Genomic DNA, 24,158 nt, shown 5'->3' on the forward strand with positions numbered 1-24,158 from the left:
ACGATATAAAAGACGATTAAAAGCTATTAAACGAAACGATTAGGAAATAATGAGTAAGAGTATCATGATGAAATTAAAATATTATAGGATAGGATATTGATTTAGATAAAATTATCGTTCTTATTATTTTTATCATTACTATTATTATTAAAAGTATCGTTAGTATTAAAACTATCATTTTAACAAAAATTATCATTTTAATAGAAATGTCATTGTTACTATAAAATATCATTATTATTATTATTTTAAATAGAATTATTATTTTAAAGATAATATTAAAAATTATCGTAAATATTAAAGTTATCATAATTAGAATTATCGTTTTATCATAATGTCATCTTAGTAATTATAAATATTGATATTTTTATAATAATAATTATTATTACAAAATAATACAACTTTTACTTACTATCATTATAGATATTATTTTATTAAATAAATATGTGATACAAACATATTTTACTACGTGTAATAACTTACTTTAATAATACCTATCATATTATCTTTATGATATTAAATGAACCCTATAAATTTTATTACTTAATATATATAAAAGTATATTTTATTATATAAATTTAATATAAAATTTTATTTATTAATAAATAAATTATATTATTTACTCTAATAAATCTTTTAAAAATATTTAAAAATATAAAATGACGATATTTAAACTATATATTAATCATGTATAGATTTTTGAAAATTATTTTGAGTCAAATTTACTTTTGTTGACTTTTGCATATTAGTCTCGAGCATTAGGATTGTGGTACACTATGACTTGACCTAATTTGTTAGACAAATATTGACCAACACATAAATATATATAATTAATTTAGATTCGTGAATCCGAGGCCAACCTTGCACTTGTTCAATGACGTTATATGTATTTTTACTACGAAATACAGTATGGTGAGTTTCATTTGCCTTTTTACCCTTTATATTTTTGGGACTGAGAATACATGCGCTTTTATAAATGTTTGACGAAATAGACACAAGTAATTGAAACTACATTCTATGGTTGAATTATCGAAATCGAATATGCCCCTTTTTATTAAAGTCTGGTAATCTAAAAATTAGGGAACAAACACCCTAATTGACGCGAATCCTAAAGATAGATCTATTGGGCCTAACAAACCCCATCCAAAGTACCGGATGCTTTAGTACTTCGAAATTTATATCATGTCCGAAGGAGGATCCCGAAATGATAGGGATATTCTTATATGTATCTAGTTAATGTCAGTTACCAGGTGTTCACCATATGAATGATTATTTTTGTCTCTATGCATGGGACGTATATTTATGAGAACTGGAAATGAAATTCTTATGGTCTATTAAAATGATGGAAATAAATGATTATGATAAACTAATGAACTCACCAACCTTTTGGTTGACACTTTCAAGCATGTTTATTCTCAGGTGTTAAAGAAATCTTCCGCTGTGCATTTGCTCATTTTAAAGATATTACTTGGAGTCTTTCATAGCATATTTCGAAGAACGTTGCATTCGAATCATTGAGTTCATCAAAGATTATTATTAAATCAATTTATAGTTGGATAGTGGATATTATGAAATGGTATGCATGCCTGTCAATTTTCGATGTAAAGAAAGTTTGTCTTTTAAAAACGAATGCAATGTTTGTAAAATGTATCATATAGAGGTCAAATACCTCGCAATGTAATCAACTATTGTGAATCGTTTATAATGTATATGAACGGGTCCTTTCAAAAACAGCGCATGTATTCTCAGTCCCAAAAATGTAAAGAGTAAAAGGGAGCAAATGAACTCACCATATTGTATTTTGTAGTAAAAATACATATGACGATACTGGACAATGCAAGGTTGACCTTGGATTCACGAACCTATATCAATTATATATTAACACATAATATTAATCAACTAAGTTTATAAATTTTATAATGTATTGTGATTAATATCCTTATATATAGTTATATTAATATATTAATACGTATAATAGGTTATATTATATATATGATATATAATTTAATTAATGTTATAATAATATATCAGTTAATATATTAAAACATGGTAGTTTGTGATATTAGTTATGTTTATGTTACATGTAATAATCATATTTTTTTTTTATAAAGAATATTTGTTGTAATATTAATAATAATACTAGTAGTAATATTAGTAATACAAATAATGATAATAATAATAATATAATAATTATAATAATAATGTTAAAAATAATAATTTTAATGATACAAATAATAATAATGATAATAATAATAATAATAATAATAATAATAATAATAATAATAATAATAATAATAATAATAATAATAATAATAATAATAATAATAATAATAATACCTAATAAACTCTTGATTCGGCCCAATTAGAAGAATTGAAACACAAGCCCAACAACCAAGTCCATAATGCAAATTCACCTAAACCTAAATGGCCCAACAGCAGTTATTTGATGATAAAAAGAAAAATGGCCCAACAGCAGTTATTTGATGATAAAAAGAATAAACTGATGTAGCCTAGGTTCGAACTCAAGACCTCTAATTTAAACCCAACACTCCTTACCATCTCAGCTGCCATGTTTTTCAGATTTACTTTACACACTGAATCTATTTAACCTACTATTCTGTCTTCTCCTTCTTCTACAATCAAACTCATAACTATTCATCATCATCAAAACTAAACATCATCATTAATCTTAATTATAATCATTCTCTAATCATAATCATAATCATAATCATAATCATAATCATAATCATAATCATAATCATAATCATAATCAACTTCATCATCGTGAATTATCATCATCAACTATCATTATCCTCGGTTATCATCATAAATCTCGCATCACCATCATAAAATATCATCATTATTTTCGCTATCTCTATTAATCATCTATTATCATTATCTTTAACATAACAATCATGCTTATCATCTTCGTGATCATCTAATCATAATCATAACAGACGTATTCCAGCTAATACATAATAATACTTTGTATAAACAACTAAATAATTAAGTGTGATCATATGTATCATTATCATCTTCCTCATATCATTCGTATACCATCATCAATATCACTGTATTATCTTCGACTTCCATCCTCACCATCACCATCATTTTTGCTCGTGATCATGATCACCACTTTTGTCAACCTAACTCGCTAACACCATCACCATTATAATATCAGTCCAACATTTTACATTGGCCCACTAGCAAGTTGATCAAAATGACTTTAATAGGCCTCGTACACGAACAAAACAAAGATAATAATAATTGTTATCTACCTTTAAAACCTCTAGTGGATGTGGTGGGGTTATACTTTTTGTATATGTCGGCCAAAACAACACGTCATGTTCAATTCACCATTCTCATCGTGTAGCTTCATTATTAAAACAGAAAAATGAGTCTAGCTGTGATGGTTTGTTCGATAACATAACAACAAGATAAACGAAACGGTTTCTTTAATGGTTGTTGGTTTGGGTCTGAACATAATAAGAATTGTTTTGAGTTCTTGATGAACTAAAGTTGATGGTTGCCGTGGTTATGGTAATCGGTGATGGTCGGTTCATATAGTAGTGATAGGGTGATTTCGATGGTGATTTGTAAGGACGGTTGTGGGTTTGATTCAAAGGTGCTTATGGGTTGCACGGATAGTGATAACACAAGCAAGGTCTCGGTTTGTACGTTTCAAATAATAAACGATTCATAGTAGTTTGGTTCATGAAGATGGGTGTTGGTTTCGATTGCTCAAAAGAAGAGAGAAAGAATCACCGTAAATAGGTTGTGGGGTTTTGTGGTGGTTCATAGTTGGCGACTGAGACAGAAAACATATGAAGCACAGGCTACTTTCCTTGACAGAAATAGGAACTAGAAACACGATTGTTGTAGGTGAATATTTGATGATGGTGATTCCTACTCGATAACAGCAGCAACAATAGTAATATAGTAGTAATTTTTGCTGGGGTTGTTTGATGTATTGTTTGAACAAGAAACGGTAAACGATGATAGTTATGATTGATGATGGTTTTATGTGGTTTCACTAAGATGTCGATTAGAAACAAAAACAGATAGGAAAAAAAATATAACGAGATGGTGGTGGTCGATGGTGATTAGCGAGCAAGTGCAGATGTAGTTGATGATAATTATGGTGAGTTTACAAAAAAAAAAAAAAAAAAATAGAAAAGGAGGAAGAGATAGAAAGGTGTTGTATGTGTGTAGGAGTTTATATGTCTATATGCATATATATTACTATATGCTTATTTGTGAGAAAAAAAGAAAATGACAAGATGTAAAACGATAACCATCCGTGAATGGGTATGTCAATTCTCAAAAGTTCTCCAATCAAGAACAGTATTAAATATCATAATTTGATGGTACAAGTGGTTTATCAATTATATGTATGGTACACATGTATATCTATAATATATAAGATATAAATAAAATAAATTATAACTTAATAACATATAAAAATGTAGGTGTCACATAATTAGAACATGCAGAGAATTGATTTCAATCTAAAATAGTAAGGCAATTATCAATTAGGCACAGTGGAGCAAGTTTATTCTACCGACGTTTCTAATACGGATATTATCTTGTGCTCCATTGTTAATCAGTGGTGGATAGAAAGTCTTAAAAAAATCTTAAACTTTCATAGTAATTATCTTTATTTATTTCGGTCATTATGGTATATGATTCGATCATTAATTATTTAAAATTTTTAAATAAAAATTAAATTAATTATTACCTCCTAACCCTAAGTAAAATATACTTAATGCTAAAACTAATCAAAGAGGTTTTAATTATATTTTTAACAAAATTATAATTCATAAAACTTATTTTCGGATCACCGTTTATTTTTAAAATCATGTAATTTCATATTTAACTTGTTTAATATCCACCGAATGACAATTGAGTGTTAGTGACGATTACAAAATAAATTCGAAACTATATATACTTATTCAATATACTTTATGTATATATATGTATGTTTTTAAATACTAATTATTATTTTTACATAATTAATTTCTAACAAATACATCATAAACTATATTTTAAATTATATATATATATATATAATATATATATATATATATATATATATATATATATATATATATATATATATATTTAAATATATACATACCTATTTACAAATAATTGTTCGTGAATCATCAGAACTGGTTGAAGGTCAAATGATTTCATGTAACCAGTTTCAATAATTTTGAGACTCAATCTTACAGACTTTGCTTATCGTGTCGGAAAGATATAAAGATTAAGTTTAAATTTGGTCGGAAATTCCCGGGTTGTCACACATATTCGGTTTAATAATTCAACCATAGAATGTAGTTTCGATTACTTGTGTTTATTTCGTAAAACATTTATAAAACTGCATGTATTCTCATCCCAAAAATATTAGATTTAAAAAAAAAAATGGGACTATAACTCACTTTCACAGATTTTTACTTCGTCGGGAAGTAAGACTTGGCCACTGGTCGATTCACGAACCTATAACAAATATGTACATATATATCAAAGTATGTTCAAAATATATTTACAACATTTTTTATTATGTTATAATGATTTGAGTTTATTAAGTCATTTGTCCTCGTTAGTAACCTACAACTAGTTGTCCACAGTTAGATGTACAGAAATAAATTGATATATATTATCTTGAATCAATCCACAACCCAGTGTATACACGTCTCAGGCTAGAGCACAACTCAAAGTATATACATTTTTGGAATCAACCTCAACCCTGTATAGCTAACTCAAACATTACTGCATATAGAGTATCTATGGTTGTTCCAAATAATATATATACATGGGTCGATATGATATGTCAAAACATTTGCATACGTGTCTATGGTATCTCAAGATTACATAATATATTAGAATACCTGTATAATACAATATGATTTAGCTAGGATATGATTAATATAGATTTGTTATCAATTTTCACGTAGCTACAACAAGAAAAATTATCCAATCTTGTTTTACCCATAACTTTTTCGTTTTAAATCCGTTTTGAGTGATTAGAGTTGCTATGGTTTCATATTGAACTTAAGTTTATGAATCTAAATAGAAAAAGTATAAGTTTATAGTCGGAAATATAGATTACAAGTTATTTTTGTAAAGGTAGTCATTTCAGTCGAAAGAATGACGTCTAGATGACCATTTTGGAAAACATACTTCCACTTTGAGTTTAACCATGATTTTTGGATATAGTTTCATGTTCATTATAAAAATCATTTTCCCAGAAGAACAACTTTTAAATCAAAGTTTATCATAGTTTTTAATTAACTAACCCAAAACAGCCCGCGGTATTACTACGACGGCGTATATCAGGTTTTACGCTATTTTTCGTGTTTTTAGGTTTTAAATCATTAAGTTAGAATATCATATAGATATAGAACATGTGTTTAGTTGGTTTTAAAAGTCAAGTTAGAAGAATTAACTTTTGTTTGCGAACAAGTTTAGAATTAACTAAACTATGTTCTAGTGATTATAAGTTTAAACCTTCGAATAAGGTAGTTTTATATATATGAATTGAATGATGTTATGAACATCATTACTACCTCCGGTTTTGTGGATAAACCTACTGGAAATGATAAAAATAGATCTAGCTTCAAAGGATCCTTGGATGGCTTGAAAGTTCTTGAAGTAGAATCATGACACGAAAACAAGTTCAAGTAAGATTTCCACTTGAAATAAGATTGATAAAGTTATAGAAATTGAATCAAAGTTTGAATATGAGTATTACCTTGTATTAGAAATATATCTTACTGTAAATAAGAAAGATTTCTTGAGATTGGATGATCACTCAAAGTGGATTTGCAAGATTGGAAGTAAGCTAGCAATCTTGAAAGTGTTGTTGGTGTGTTCTTGAGCAGTTGTTTTATAACTTGGTTTATGTATGGATTTATGAACTAGATTGAGATAGATTTTGATGAAGATGATGAAGAACACTTAGAACAATGGAAGAACACTTGAGAGAGAGTAGTTTGATGCATGTAAGTTGCAAAATGAAAGTGTTTGTGTACACCCATCTTCACGTGAATTATGGTACATCATATAGGCTCCATTAGTTTGTTATTTTGTGAGATATTTCATGCTAGATGTTAAATGATGGTTCCCACATGGTTAGGTGACTCACATAGGCTGCTAAGAGCTGATCATTAGAGTGTATATACCAATAGTAAATACATTTAGAAGCTGTGTATTGTACGAGTACAAATACGAGTGCATACGAGTAGAATTGTTGATGAAAATGAATGAGGATGTAATTGTAAGCATTTTTGTTAATTAGAAGTACTTTGATAAGTGTCTTTAAGTCTTTCAAAAGTGTATGAATACATATTAAAACACTACATGTATATGCATTTTAACTGAGTTGTTAAGTCATCGTTAGTCGTTACATGTAAGTGTTGTTTTGAAACCTTTAGGTTAACGATCTTGTTAAATATTGTTAACCTATTGTTTATTATATCTAAGGAGATGTTAAATTATTACATTATCATGATATTATGATATATTAGTATATCTTAGTATGATATATATACAGTTAAATATTGTTACAACGATAATTGTTACATATATGTCTCGTTTCGAATTCATTAAGTTAGTAGTCTTGTCTTTACATATGTAGTTCATTGTTAATATACTTAATGATATGTTTACTTATCATTTATCATGTTTATATATAGTGTAACAATATCTTAAAATGATTCATATGCAATTAGTAAAACGTTGTTATAACGATAATCGTTATATATATCGTTTTCAAGTTTCTTAATTCAATAGTCTCATTTTTATGTATATAACTCATTGTTAAAATACCTAATGAGATACTTACTTATCATAATATCATGTTAATTATATATATATCCATATATATATCATCATATAGTTTTTAAAGGTTTTAACGTTCGTGAATCACCGATCAACTTGGGTGGTCAATTGTCTATATGAAACCTATTTCAATTAATCAAGTCTTAACAAGTTTGATTGCTTAACATGTTGGAAACACTTAATCATGTAAATATCAATTTCATTTAACATATATAAACATGGAAAAGTTCGGGTCACTACAGTACCTACCCGTTAAATAAAGTTCGTCTCGAAATTTTAAGCAGTTGGAGGTGTTGACGTATCTTCTGGAAATAAGTGCGGGTATTTCTTCTTCATCTGATCTTCTCATTCCCAGGTGAATTCGGGTCCTCTATGAGCATTCCATCGAACATTAACAATTGGTATCTTGTTTTGCTTTAGTCTTTTAACCTCACGATCCATTATTTCGACGGGTTCTTCGATGAATTGAAGTTTTTCATTGATTTGAATTTCGTCTAATGGAATAGTGAGATCTTATTTAGCAAAACATTTCTTCAAATTCGAGACGTGGAAAGTGTTATGTACAGCTACGAGTTGTTGAGGTAACTCAAGTCAGTAAGCTACTGGTCCAACACGATCAATAATCTTGAATGGTCCAATATACCTTGGATTTAATTTCCCTCGTTTACCAAATCGAACAACGCCTTTCCAAGGTGCAACTTTAAGCATGACCATCTCTCCAATTTCAAATTCTATATCTTTTCTTTTAATGTCAGCGTAGCTCTTTTGTCGACTTTGGGCAGTTTTCAACCGTTGTTTAATTTGGATGATCTTCTCGGTAGTTTCTTGTATTATCTCCAGACTCGTAATCTGTCTATCCCCCACTTCACTCCAACAAATCAGAGACCTGCACTTTCTACCATAAAGTGCTTCAAACGGTGCCATCTCAATGCTTGAATGGTAGCTGTTGTTGTAGGAAAATTCTGCTAACGGTAGATGTCGATCTCAACTGTTTCCGAAATCAATAACACATGCTCGTAGCATGTCTTCAAGCGTTTGTATCATCCTTTCACTCTGCCCATCAGTTTGTGAATGATAGGCAGTACTCATGTCTAGACGAGTTCCTAATGCTTGCTGTAATATCTGCCAGAATCTTGAAATAAATCTGCCATCCCTATCAGAGATAATAGAGATTGGTATTCCGTGTCTGGAGACGACTTCCTTCAAATATAGTCGTGCTAACTTCTCCATCTTGTCATCTTCTCTTATTGGCAGGAAGTGTGCTGATTTGGTGAGACTATCAACTATTACCCAAATAGTATCAAAACCACTTGCAGTCCTTGGCAATTTAGTGATGAAATCCATGGTAATGTTTTCCCATTTCCATTCAGGGATTTTGGGATGTTGAAGTAGACCTGATGGTTTCTGATGCTCAGCTTTGACCTTAGAACACGTCAAACATTCTCCTACATATTTAGCAACATCAACTTTCATACCCGGCCACCAAAAATGTTTCTTGAGATCCTTGTACATCTTCCCCATTCCAAGATGTATTGAGTATCTGGTGTTATGAGCTTCTCTAAGTACCATTTCTCTCATATCTCCAAGTTTTGGTACCCAAATTCTTTCAGCCCTATACCGGGTTCCGTCTTCTCGAATATTAAGATGCTTCTCCGATCCTTTGGGTATTTCATCCTTTAAATTTCCTTCTTTTAAAACTCCTTGTTGCACCTCCTTTATTTGAGTAGTAAGGTTATTGTGAATCATTATATTCATAGTTTTTACTCGAATGGGTTCTTTGTCCTTTCTGCTCAAGGAGTCGGCTACCACATTTGCCTTCCCCGGGTGGTAACAAATCTCAAAGTCATAATCATTCAACAATTCAATCCACCTGCGCTGCCTCATGTTCAGTTGTTTCTGATTAAATATGTGTTGAAGACTTTTGTGGTCGGTATATATAATAATTTTGACCCCATATAAGTAGTGCCTCCAAGTCTTTAATGCAAAAACAACCGCGCCTAATTCCAAATCATGTGTCGTATAATTCTGCTCGTGAATCTTCAATTGTCTAGACGCATAAGCAATTACCTTCGTTCGTTGCATTAATACACAACTGAGACCTTACTTTGAGGCGTCACAATATATTACAAAATCATCATTCCCTTCAGGTAATGACAATATAGGTGCCGTAGTTAACTTTTTCTTTAACAATTGAAACGCTATCTCTTGTTCATCCTTCCATTCAAATTTCCTCCCTTTATGCGTTAAGGCAGTCAAGGGTTTTGCTATTCTGGAAAAGTCTTGGATGAACCTTCTGTAGTAACCAGCTAGTCCTAAAAATTAGCGTATATGCTTCGGAGTTTTCGGGGTTTCCTACTTTTCAACGGTTTCAATCTTTGCTGGATCCACTTGAATACCTTCTTTGTTCACTATGTGACCGAGGAATTGAACTTCTTCCAACCAAAATGCACACTTTGAAAACTTAGCGTACAGTTTTTCCTTCCTTAACAACTCTAGCACTTTTCTCAAATGTTCTTCATGCTCTTGGTCATTCTTTGAGTAACTAAGTTTGTCATCGATGAAAACAATGACAAACTTTTCAAGGTATGGTCCATACACTCGGTTCATGAGGTCCATGAACATAGCTGGTGCATTAGTCAACTCAAACGGCATAACCACAAACTCATAATGACCGTAACGCGTCCTAAAAGCAGTCTTTGGAATATCATCCTCCTTCTCCCGCATTTGATGATACCCAGAACGTAAATCAATCTTCAAATAAACCGATGAGCCTTGTAGTTGATTAAATAAGTCGTCGATTCTCGGTAGTGGGTAGCGGTTCTTGATGGTAAGTTTGTTCAACTCTCGGTAGTCGATACACAACCTAAATGTACCATCCTTCTTCTTGACAAACAAAACAGGAGCTCCCCATGGTGATGTACTTGGTCGAATGAAACCACGCTCTAAAAGTTCTTGTAATTGGCTTTGGAGTTCATTAATTTCGTTGGGTGCGAGTCTGTATAGAGCACGAGCTATTGGTGCAGCTCCTGGTACAAGATCTATTTGAAATTCAACGAATCGGTGTGGAGGTAGTCCCGGTAATTCTTTCGGAAATACATCGGGAAATTCTTTTGCGATGGAAACATCATTGATGTTCTTTTCTTCGGTTTGTACTTTCTCGACATGTGCTAAAACAGCATAGCAACCTTTTCTTATTAGCTTTTGCGCCTTCAAATTACTAATAAGATTTAGCTTCGCGTTGCTCTTTTCTCCGAACACCATTAAGGGTTTTCCTTTTTCCCGTACAATGCGAATTGCATTTTTGTAACACACGATCTCTGCTCTCACCTTTTTCAATCAGTCCATGCCAATTATCACATCAAAACTTCCTAACTCTACTGGTATCAAATCAATCTTAAATGTTTCACTAACCAGCTTAATTTCTCGATTCCGACATATATTATCTGCTGTAATTAATTTACTGTTTGCTAATTCGAGTAAAAATTTATTATTCAAAGGCGTCAGTGGACAACTTAATTTAGCACAAAAATCTCTACTCATATAGCTTCTATCCGCACCCGAATCAAATAAAACATAAGCAGATGTATTGTCAATAAGAAACGTACCCGCAATAAGCTCCGGGTCTTCCTGCGTTTCTGCCGCATTAATATTGAAAACTCTTCCGCGGACTTGCCCATTAGTATTCCCTTGGTTTGGGCAATTTCTAATAATGTGGCCCGGTTTTCCACATTTATAACAAACTACGTCGGCATTATTTGTTCGGACCTTATTTGTTTCTTTATTTTTGTTGTTCTTCGGTCCGTAAACCTCACATTTTGCCGCTCCATGACCACTTTTCTTACACTTGGTGCAAACTGTTGTGCAAAACGCATTCGGATGGTACTCTGCACACCTGAAGCATGGTTGTTTCTGTTGTTTGTTGTTATTGAGGTTGTTGTTGGGATTGTTATTGTTGTTGAAACGGTTGTTGTAGTTGTTGTTGTTGTTGGGACATTTATTGTAGTTATTGTTAGGATTGCGGTTATTGTTGCGATTGTTGTTGCGGTTGTGGTTGTAATTGTTATTGTTATTGTACTGGTGACTCTTGTCACCGTTTTCCTCCCACTTCCTCTTGAGTTGTTTCGTGTTGGCTTCTTCGGCCGCCTGCTCTTTAATTCTCCCCTCAATCTGATTTATGAGTTTATGAGCCATTCGACTTGCCTTCTGTATGGAAGCGGGCTCGTGTGAACTCACATCTTCTTGAATCCTTACTGGTAACCCTTTTACAAACGCGTCGATCTTCTCTTCTTCATCTTCGAACGCTCCCGGACACAATAGGCACAACTCTGTGAATCGTCGTTCATATGTGGTAATGTCGAACCCTTGTGTTCGCAACTCTCTAAGTTCTACCTTAAGCTTATAGACTTCATTTCTAGGACGGTACTGCTCATTCATCAATTGCTTGAATGCCGACCACGGTAGTGCGTAAGCAGCATTTTGTCCTACCTGTTCAAGATAGGTGTTCCACCACGTTAACGCAGTACCTGTGAAGGTATGCATAGCGTACTTAACTTTGTCCTCTTCAGTACACTTACTTATGGCAAACACCGATTCGACCTTCTCGGTCCACCATTTCAATCCAATTGGTCCTTCGGTTCCATCAAATTCCAAAGGTTTGCAGGCAGTGAATTCTTTGTAGGAGCATCCTACACGATTTCTTGTGGAATTAGTTCCACTGCTAGATCCAGAGTTATTGTTATTTTGCATCGCAGCCTGTACTGCGGCTATGTTTGCTGCAAGGAAAACACGGAAGTCTTCCTCGCTCATGTTCAAATTCTGACGAGTCGTCGGTGTCATTTCCTTCAAAAATAGCCCAAAAGAATTAAGTTAATCATATAGAATTTTAAAAGTAGTTAATAGTATTTCGTAGCATAGTATGAACTCATTTATAAAAGCTTTTTCTTCATATTAGCGTTTTATAGTTTTAATTCGGGTAGTACCTATATGTTAAGTTCATACTTAGTAGCTAATATACAATTCAACTACTATAATTCTATATGAAAAAACTGATTTTAATAATATTTCACGTTCAAATTTTTATACAATATTTTACAAACTTACAATACCGCTATTATACATATAGGATGAAATATAGCACATAATAACTTTGCTACTCGGCAGTTATAAAGGCAATTCTAGTTAATACGCAAGTTGTTCAGCAAAAGAAATAAAGACACGTAATTCATAAGTCCAGAAACAAGTCATGCATTCTGATTTTACTAAGACGACTTCCCATCCTTGGTCTTGTGGAAAGTAACCGTTATGACCATTGACTAGGCATCATGTTGTGATGTTGTCAAAAGGACGAGGGTTTCGTAATGTCCAACAGCCCGTAATAATCTAAAAACCTTGTTTCTCACCCCATATCACATATATATCATATGTTACTCCGTAATTAACTATATTATTGTTATTATTATTATAATTATTATTCTTAATATTATTATTCTTAATCTTATTATTAATTAGTAGTATTAGTATTATGGTTACAAAATATACATAAAATACTACGACGAGGTTATGTTCAAGTGATTTCAAAATGGGTTTTTCAAATGGTTTAAAGCTAAGGAATTCATGGGTATTAAATAAGGAGGTTATGGGTATTGATCGGGGGTATTGTTCGTGAATCAAAGGTCAAGCCTTGCATTTATCATTTCTGTTGCGTCTGCATACTTTTCCTGCAATATTGAACCACAATATTGATACGTGAGTTTTCATAGCTCCCCTTTTATATATATTTTTGGGCTGAGAATACATGCGTATTTTATAACTGTTTTACGAAATGAACACAAGTACTAAAAACATATTCTACGTTGAGTTGTACCACTTTGCATATTTTTTCCTAATAGCTTGGTAACTAATATTTACATGTTGTAAGAGCATGTAAGCGCGAATCCTATTGATAGATCTATCGAGTTTGACAACCCCAACCGGGCTAGTCGTTCTAGTATCGTAAACGGTTGCATAGTACTTCGTTTTTACTACACTTGGTACAGTGTAGGGAGATTTCATAATAAAGGGAATATGCCACATTAATTGTTAAGTATGGTTACCGAAGCGCTCAACAACTTATAGAATACTTTTATACACTTGCGAGTGTACGGATATTTATGGAAATTGAAATCTTGTGGTCTATTACTATTACGGAAATGATTGATTATGATAAACTATGAACTCACCAACCTTTTTGGTTGACACTTTTAAGCATGTTTATTCTCAGGTATAAAGAAGCTTCCGCTGTTTAACTGCTATGTGCATGGAGTCTTACATGGCATATTTTTCAAGGAAACTTTGCATTCATACATTAATATGTATTATATTTTGACTGTTTAGTCAACTGATGTATTATTATGAACTATCATTTATTGGGATTGTCTATATTTAGAAATCACCATAGGTCGAAAACATTTATGTACATCTTTAAAAATGTATACTGATTTAAAAACTTTCTTATATAGAAAGCACGTCTTTTGAAATGAATGCAATGTTTGTAAAATGTATCATATAGAGGGTAAACCTCGCAATGGGACCGATGAATGATGTGCTGCGTCAATAGGGATTTTGGCGGGTCGTCATACTTTTTATTTTTTTTAATGAACAAAAAGCTTATTTATGATGTTATCATTTTAGAATTTTAATAGAAACTATAGAATAGATAGATAAATGAATAATATATAAATATATGCACTTGCGTGTTTAATTATAAAACTTCTTAAAACTATTTTCAAACAACATGTTGCTTGCATGTTTACATTATCCTAATGTCTTTATATAAATCATCCCATAAATCTATAAAATCCTAATATAAGTCAAATAGTGAACCTTCGTTGGCAAATTTTCGTCTCAAACTCCATGTTATATAAAAGACAAAATTACTCCGATTATCCTTGAACTTGTACCTAAATCACTCACGTCATCCTTAAACCTTTTTTGCTGGAGTCGTCACTTTACTTTCAAAAAAAAAAAAACATTCGTCATCCTTCCGTCTCATTACCATCTAAACTCACTGTAAACCTAAGCATGTGCCAAACATGTGAGGGTAGTTTAGTTTATTTATCATTTATTCCTTATCTTCATCTTCATCTTCATCCCCAATATTACATAAACCTTAAAATTTTCAAACATTTTATTTTTTCAAATCATTTTCTTTCTTCACATATCTGTATATAAGACGCATACACCACGAATCTATGAACAATAAATATGTTGCTAAATGCAGAACTTAAATATTCAACCAAAACCAAAGTTTGAACTACCGGAACAACCATTCTCACTTGCAAACAACCGTCATCACCCATCGCCATCTTCATCATGCATCACTCATCGTCATCTTCCTCATCCATCACCCACCGTCATCCCCCGATTAAAACCTTGATGTGTTTAAACCTGGTTGAAATCGTCGACTCCATTGGAATACACCACCATCATCGTCGATGAAATAATGCTCCCGTACTCTTTCAGATTCAGAAACAAATTTGCAACCTTCTATCAGATTCATAAACAAATTAGCGGTTCGTTTGTGATGGTAATTTTATGACTCCATTTTTATATATGAGCTTTTAGGATTTGATTGCAGACACAAATTATCGGTTCGATTGTAGAGCTGTTGTAGTTTGAATCTCGATTTTACATATGAGCTTTTAGAATTTGAGATGAGCGGGTTATTAACGATCAAACAACAATTGCAGATCTAGAAAATGAATCGGAACGATGATTGTAGATCTAGTGTCTTGGGATTGTTGTTGACGACGGTGGAGGTGCCATAAATCAAAAGCATAAGCAGATCAGTCATGTGGGGTAGGTGGCCACAAAAGAAAAAGAAAATGGGTTTTAAAATAAAAGAAAAATAATTTTAATTAATCTAATTAAAAGTTATAAAAAGACTAAATTACCCTCACGCGTTTGCCACATGCTTCAGGTAACGGTAAGTTTAGGCAGTAATGAGACGGAAGTATGACGAGCATTATTTTTTGAAAGTAAAGTGATGACCCCAACAAAAAAAAAGTTTAAGAACGACGTGAGTGATTTAGGTACAAGTTCAAGGACGACCAGAGTAATTTTGTCTATATAAAATCATTAGTTGCTTATTATCTATTATTTACCGAGATTGGTGCAAAACTATATATACCATATACCGCATATTGCAACTACGTGAGTGTTGCTCTGAAGTGAGATTATAATTAACTATATCTCGATTAGAAACTCTCTTTGCCCTCGGCCGAGAACAGAGGATAGAGGACTTCCCTACCTTTTGATGTAAAAACAATTTTATTTTCATTCTAAGATAGGAAAAAAATTGTATTACTCACCTCTCAGCATACCTCACATTTCGTAAGATGTATTTTTATTCTTCTTGTAAATAATACTAGCTTAAGGCCCGCAAATTCATGGAATTTTTTTATGGGTCAAATCAAATTCTTATTTGTGTCATTTATCGAATTTTATATAGTATTTGTCATGTTGATTAGAAAACAAAACAATATTAGTAATAATAATGGTGTATTAATATTACAAAAATCAAATAAAACAAAGTGGTAATTCATAATATCATATCATTTGATCATTGAAATAGTGCATAAATTCATATGAACGTAGAATATTAGTAATACACGTATAATGTCATATCATATTAACATATAAACGTATAAATTCGTATAAACGTATAATATCATATCATCAAATTTTTATTTGTGTCATTTATAGAATTTTATATAGTACTTTTCACGTTGATTAGAAAACAAAACAATATTAATAATAATAATGGTGTATTAATATTACAAATTACAAAAATCAAATAAAACAAAGTGGTAAATCAGTATATCATATCATCTAATCATTGAAATAATGCATAATAAGGAAAAATCACTACAACATTCCATTTATACGTATAAATCATCTACAATTCCATTTATTCATTACGTTGCTCTTTATACTTCACAATATCCACATTAAGTTTAAGTATTGTAATATTTACAATGATCAAATCATAGACTTTCAAAATCCATAATTTTGTCTACAAAATCCTCTGATTCATTCAATGGTCATTTTTGGTTGAACATAACCATCATTGTACCCCTTCATTCTCTAATTTAAATATCACTTATCTTCTAAATTTAAATGACAAGTTCACTAATTCATAATGCAACATCTAAACCTGACAATTAAACCCAAATTAACACTGTCTTTTATAACTTTTACTTCGAGTAAAGTTGCTTTGACCGGTCAAAGTCAACAATTGTCACTCTTTGCTTGACCACGATCTACGGGAGTAACACTTGCAACGACAACTTGATCCTTCAACTTTAACATGTAAAATGATTACATAATCATGCAAAATTATACACAAGAACTTGCCATGTTTATTTGTGTAGCATCTCCTCTTTAAGAAATGCAATCATGGTCTATACTCTATAACGAGATATCCATAGCCCGCCCATTTAGTCCCCTAATATGATCAATAAGTATACCAAAAAAATTGATTCAAGTTCATCCATATCAATGGTCAGATTGGAAACAAAAAAAATCACTGAATATGTGGCTTATGAAAAGTCATGGATCATAGATATGAATTATAACTGAAAATAAGTCATTACACGAGAAAAATTACATGTCAGGAACAGGGCCGGTCCCGAGAATTTGAGTGCCCTGAGCGAGGCGAAAAAAATGGCCCTAACGAATAATATAAACTATTTAAAAAACGACAATTAACGTCTTATTAATAATGTTAAAGTGACAATCTAAACATTTGATTGTGTATTTTATCACTTCCTAATGCTTGTTTGGTTGAGTAACAGGAATGCAGATGGTCTAGTGGTGGTTACATTCTTGGATCATGCAAGAAGACTTTGTTGCAGTCAAGGTTCAGAGTGTAGCTGTTTATGAAGGCTCAAACACTTTGCGAATCATGTACTGTCTATTTATGGATAATGCACCTGGTGTGGGGTCTAAGGTAGATAGTACACAGATGGGACGTAGTTGTGTTTGAGTATCCATTTTTATTAAACACAGAAAGAACTACAGGGACCATTCGTGTTATTTATACAAAGTTTTAATAGTCCAGGGGTCTAGTTGTAGTTTCTCATTCTTGGCTTTCTGGATGTATAAAAGGGCATATTAGGGTTGGATACTGTAGAAGTTTTAGTTCAGTCTTCATTGTAATCGTTTTCTGGTTTAAGAGATAAACTCTTCGTTTTGTGGTTTCTTTGATTTCATTCAATTTAGTTTTATTGTTTGTGGTGATTATCTAGATCATTCACTTGTTTGTTCATGGTATCAGAGGGATTGCTCGGTTCTAGTGAGTTCGATTGATTCGATTTAGGGTTTCGTGAATCTGTTGATTTTTTGATCAAATTAGGGATTATTTGCGATCTCTATTTTTTCACAGAATTGGTGTGTTTGATTTGTCTTATCGGGCTAGATCTGAGGACGTGGTTTGTGTTATTTAGGGTTTGTTGTTCAAAACCCTAATTGGTGTTTCTGGTTTGTTCTTGATTGTTATTCAAGATCAAGAAGTTGCTTCCGCTGGCGTCTTAAAAGAAGATAAAGGAGGAGTACTCTGTAAGGATATTTCTTCCTACCTGTGGTTTGTAGCAAGTTCCTACACGTGAGAGTTTCTGTGCTTACAGGAATCAACTGCCCCTACATGTTATACTTGGCCTATAGCCAGGACAATCTTCTTTTATTTGTTATTTGTTATCTGTTCATTATTTGGTATCTGTTTATTATTTGTTATCTGTTTGTTTGTTTTTCTTGTCAAAATGAGTGTTAGTGGTGATTCTGTAACCATGATAAGTAAATTGGATTTTGGAGATCCACTTTACCTTCATGCAAGTGACATCAGCAGTACACCTTTAATAAATTTCAAACTTAAAGGAACTGAGAATTATAAATCTTGGGCTTGTGCAATGAAATTAGCCTTACAAACTAAAAACAAGATTGGTTTTATAAAAGGTACAATTGAAAAAGATGATGAAGATGAAGTTTTAGCAGGTCAATGGGAAAGGTGTAATGCTGTTGTCCTTTCATGGATTCTAGGTTGTGTTTCTGATGATTTGTATTATGGTCAAATATATTCTAAATTTGCTTCTGTTGTTTGGGATGAGTTGAAAGAAACTTATGACAAAGTTGATGGCTCTGTGATGTTTAATTTGGAACAGAAAATTGCACAATTAACACAAAATGGTACATCTGTGTCTGATTATTATCACAAACTTAATTCACTTTGGAAACAATATGATATTCTGTGTAAATTGCCATCTTGTGATTGTGCTGCTGATAAGGAAAGAAAGGAACATTATAATCAGAGAAAATTAATGAAGTTTTTGATGGGACTGGATGATTCTTATCAGCCAGTAAGGACCACTATATTAACTGGTGATCCTTTACCATCTGTTAAAACTGCATTCTCTATTGTCTCTAGAGAAGAGTCACATAGAGGTGCACAAGATAAAAAATCTGTTAATGAGTCATCTGCTTTCTTTGTTAATACTGGTAAACCAAGGATTGGAAATACTAATTCTAATACTAAGGTTGAGTGTAAAAAATGTGGTAGAACTGGTCATACTATTGAAAAATGTTATGAAATTGTTGGGTATCCTCCAAGAAACAATAACTTGAAGTGTACCAAGTGTGGTATGACTAATCACACTGTGGATAGATGCTTTGAGATTGTTGGATATCCACCAAATTTTAAAAGGAGAAACTTCAATAATTCATCTTGTGTGTCTAGTTCTAATAATAATGGTGATAACAAATCTGGGTCTACTTCTCTCACTTTGTCAAATGAGCAGATTGCTAAACTTGTTAGCTTCCTTGATGGAAAAAGTGCACCTGCACATTCTGTTTCCAATATGACAGGTGAGTTTATGAATTTGAATGTGTTCTTTAATAGTAATTTTGATAAGTTCTTTGTGTCACATAATTTGATTGATAAAACCAATGTTAACTTTGGCTGGATAATAGACTCAGGTGCTAATCATCACATGACTAATTCTGATAAAGGATTTGAGTCTGTTTGTGATGTTTCCAGTCTAAATTTAACAGTTGGTCATCCCAATTGGACTAGGGCTAAGATTGAAATGATTGGAAATTTAAGAATATCAGATAAATTGATTCTTTATGATGTGCTTGTTGTTCCTGAATATTGTGTGAATCTGTTGTCTGTATATTGTTTAGTCAGAGATAATAATCTGTTTGTTGGGTTTGATCAAAATGCTTGTTATATTCAGGAACTGGTCTCAAGGAAGACCATTGTGACTGGTAGTTTGTGTGAAGGTCTTTATATCTTCAAAAATGATTGTGTTGGCGAGTCTAGTAAAACAAATCATAATTTCAGTATGTTGTCTAAATCTGTTTGGCATTGTAGACTTGGTCACCCTGCAGACCAAGTCTTAGGTGTTTTAAGTAATGACTTACAATTTACCAGTGATAAAAAGAATGATCCTTGTGATGTTTGCCATAAGGCAAAACAAACAAGAGAACCATCCCCTCTTAGTGATCATAAAACCACATATTTAGGTGAACTTGTTCACTTAGATGTGTGGGGTCCATACAGGGTCACTAGCAGAGATGGTTTTAGGTTTTTTCTGACTGTTGTTGATGACTGCACAAGAGCTGTTTGGATTTTTTTGTTAAAATCTAAAGATGAAGTTAGTTGGTATGTTGAATTGTTTTGTAAACAACTTGAAAATCAGTTTAATACAAAGATTAAAGTTTTGAGAAGTGACAATGGTACTGAGTTTGTAAATGCTAAGATGGATTTGTTTACTTCAAACAATGGTATAATACACCAAACAAGTTGTGTGCACACTCCACAACAGAATGGAATTGTAGAAAGAAAACATAGACATTTGTTAAATGTGGCTAGGTCATTAATGTTTCAAGGGGGAGTTCCTCTTAAGTTTTAGTCTGATTGTATTTTAACTGCTACATACTTGATTAACAGGCTGCCATCATCTATTCTGAATGGAAAATGTCCCTTTGAGCTGATGTATCATAAAAAACCTAATCTTTCCCATTTAAGGGTATTTGGTTGTCTTGCTTTTGCTAATGTTTTAAATAATCATGATAAGTTTTCTTCAAGATCTGAAAAATGTGCTTTGATAGGGTACTCAACTGTAAAGAAAGGGTACAAGTTATATAGTTTTGATAGTAAAGTTGTGTTATTTTCTAGAGATGTAAAATTTTATGAAAATGTATTTCCTTTTAAAACAATTGAAACTTCTGTTAGTGATAAAGAGTCAAATGGTTTGAATAAAATAAATTTTTTTGATATGTATGAAAATGATAACCTAAATACCCTAAGACCCAATGATGAAGGGGAAGATAACTTAAGTAGTGATGGCACAGGGAGTAGTCTGCCAGGTTGGTTCTGCAGAGCAAACTGGTAGTAAACTACCTGATGCAACATTACATGCTGAAGAAAATCACCCTGAGGGCAATTCAAAAGAAGTCTTAAATACTAGTGATACACCAGGACCCTCTTCAACTTTGAGAAGGTCTCAAAGGAACATTATTCAGCCTAAAAGATTTGATGATTTTGTTGTTGAAGGAAAGCTTAAGTATGGTATTGAGAAAACTGTTAATTATAGTAGTTTAAGTCTTGATAATTTGTGTTTTGTTGTTTCTTTGAATAAGAGTGTTGAGCCTTCCACTTACTGGGAGGCCTGTAAGTCACAGTATTGGGTTGATGCTATGAACTTAGAAATGGAAGCTCTATATAGAAATGACACTTGGGAACTTACAGATTTACCTCAAGATAGAGAACCAATTGGGTGTAAGTGGATATATAAAATCAAATATAAGTCTAATGGTGAAATTGATAGGTATAAGGCAAGATTAGTTGCTAAGGGGTTTAATCAGAGAGAGGGGATTGATTTTGATGAAACTTTTTCTCCAGTGGTTAAAATGACCACTGTAAAATGTTTATTAAATCTTGCTGTTGTTAATAATTGGGATTTATATCAACTTGATGTAAATAATGCTTTTCTCTATGGTGATTTAGATGAAGATGTGTATATGTCTTTACCTTTAGGATATTTTGATGAATCTGAAAAAAGGGTTTGCAAGTGGAAAAAAAGTTTATATGGTTTAAAGCAAGCCCCAAGGAAGTGGAATGAAAAATTGTCCTCTGCCTTGGTTGAGCATGGCTTTAAACAAAGTAAAAATGATTATTCCTTGTTTATTAAGTCAGAAAGTGGTGTGTTTGTTGCTTTACTTGTCTATGTGGATGACATTGTGGTTACAGGAAATGATGTGAGAGAAATTGATAAGTTTAAATTGTTTTTAAGTTCAAAATTCTTAATAAAAGATTTAGGAATGTTGAAATATTTTTTGGGAATAGAAGTGTTGAGAACACAATCTGGTATTTGTTTGTCACAAAGGAAGTATTATTTAGAATTGTTGGCTGAATTTGGTGTTTTGGGTTGTAAACCTGCACAAACACCATTGGAAACATGATTTGTTTTAAACACAGAGTGTACACAATCTGATAAGGGTCTTGAAAATATTAATAAGTATCAAAAGTTGATAGGTAAACTTATATATCTTACATTAACAAGGTCTGATATATCATACTCTGTTCACTTATTGAGTCAATTCATGCATTCTCCTCTACAGTCACATTTGAAGTGTGCATTAAGGTTGTTAAGATATCTAAAAGGTGCTCCTGGGTTGGGTGTACATATTTCAAAAACTTGTGGTGTTGAGTTAAAGGCTTTTGCAGATTCTGATTGGGGTAAAGCTTGTATGTTCAGAAAGTCTGTCACAGGTTACTGTGTGTTTTTAAATGGAACACTGATTTCATGGAAGAGTAAAAAACAGGCAACCATTTCTAGATCCTCAGCTGAAGCTGAGTATAGAGCACTTGCTGATGTAACTTGTGAGATTGTTTGGATTTTGAAATTGCTTGTTGAGTTGGAATATAATGTTGTGTTACCTGTGGAAATATTTGTTGATAACAAGGCTGCAATTAAAATTGCTTCTAATCCTGTTTTCCATGAAAAAACTAAACATTTTGAAATAGATCTTCATTTTGTGAGAGATAAGTTGTCTGCAGGTGTTGTAAATGTGAAGAAGATAGAGTCTGCGAATAATGTTGCTGACTTGTTCACAAAAGGGTTAAGTGGTCCACAACATAGGGTGTTGTGTGATCAATTGTGTTTGTTAAATCTGTTCAAATGATTAGATTGTGGGGGGGTGTTAAAGTGACAATCTAAACATTTGATTGTGTATTTTATCACTTCCTAATGCTTGTTTGGTTGAGTAACAGGAATGCAGATGGTCTAGTGGTGGTTACATTCTTGGATCATGCAAGAAGACTTTGTTGCAGTCAAGGTTCAGAGTGTAGCTGTTTATGAAGGCTCAAACACTTTGCGAATCATGTACTGTCTATTTATGGATAATGCACCTGGTGTGGGGTCCAAGGTAGATAGTACACAGATGGGACGTAGTTGTGTTTGAGTATCCATTTTTATTAAACACAGAAAGAACTACAGGGACCATTCGTGTTATTTATACAAAGTTTTAATAGTCCAGGGGTCTAGTTGTAGTTTCTCATTCTTGGCTTTCTGGATGTATAAAAGGGCATATTAGGGTTGGATACTGTAGAAGTTTTAGTTCAGTCTTCATTGTAATCGTTTTCTGGTTTAAGAGATAAACTCTTCGTTTTGTGGTTTCTTTGATTTCATTCAATTTAGTTTTATTGTTTGTGGTGATTATCTAGATCATTCACTTGTTTGTTCAAATAAACATAAAGAATATAACATTAGAATTACATATTGTTTGCCAGGTATAGTAATTTTTGAAATCAATGTGTAGGGTGGTTGTTGTACAGTGGCGGAAGTAGGAATTTTCTTCATCGGGAGTGAAATTTTTTTTTAAAGGTGTAGTAATTTTTTTTAGAACTACGAGAGCATTTAGATGGAATAAAGAAGATATGGAAAAAATTACCAAAAGATCCACTGGCAATTTGGTGAAATGAGCTTCGGTTTTAGAAGAATCCCATCAAATATTGAACTCTTGTACAATTTTTTTTTTTAATACTTTAAGATGGAATTTAAGTGTATGATGAAAACTAAAACGGATAAGACTTGAGAAAAAATTCACGTTATACATATTCATTTATTAGATGTAATGTGTTAGATGGAATCTAAGTATTTCTTTGTCCCGGCGTTTGAACAAGAAAGTATATACTATAAAATCAAAAGCTAGAGTTACAAAGCAAAATGAAGTAAAGATGTATTTGTTTTCTTGGGCTTGATTTCTCCTTGCACTTGTTAAAT

This window comes from Rutidosis leptorrhynchoides, chromosome 7 (genome assembly GCF_046630445.1).
Source record: "Rutidosis leptorrhynchoides isolate AG116_Rl617_1_P2 chromosome 7, CSIRO_AGI_Rlap_v1, whole genome shotgun sequence".
Taxonomy (NCBI): Eukaryota; Viridiplantae; Streptophyta; class Magnoliopsida; order Asterales; family Asteraceae; genus Rutidosis; species Rutidosis leptorrhynchoides.